Source organism: Gekko japonicus, unplaced genomic scaffold, assembly GCF_001447785.1.
Source record: "Gekko japonicus isolate JY-2015 unplaced genomic scaffold, Gekko_japonicus_V1.1 scaffold4602, whole genome shotgun sequence".
NCBI classification, from domain to species: domain Eukaryota; kingdom Metazoa; phylum Chordata; class Lepidosauria; order Squamata; family Gekkonidae; genus Gekko; species Gekko japonicus.
In genome coordinates this window covers 11,782-12,054 of record NW_015167189.1, presented here as the reverse complement: position 1 = coordinate 12,054, position 273 = coordinate 11,782, and positions in this window count along the sequence as shown.

Sequence of the window (273 nt, the reverse complement as noted above, 5' to 3'; positions counted from 1 at the left end):
GATTGAGATTCTGGAGAGCTGCTTTCTGTCTGAGTAGACACCACTGACCTTGATGGACTGAGGTTCTGATTCAGTAGAAAGCGGCTTTATGTTTTCAAGTTTTTGCACTGGATTTACGGTGACCCTGTGAACTGGTGACCTCCAAAATGTCCTATCAACAGCCTTGCTTGGGTCTTGCCAACTGATAATCCTGGAATCATAGAGTGACAGAGTTTGGAGGGGCCATCCAGGACATCTAGTCCAAACCCTGCTCTACACAGGATCAGCCTAGAG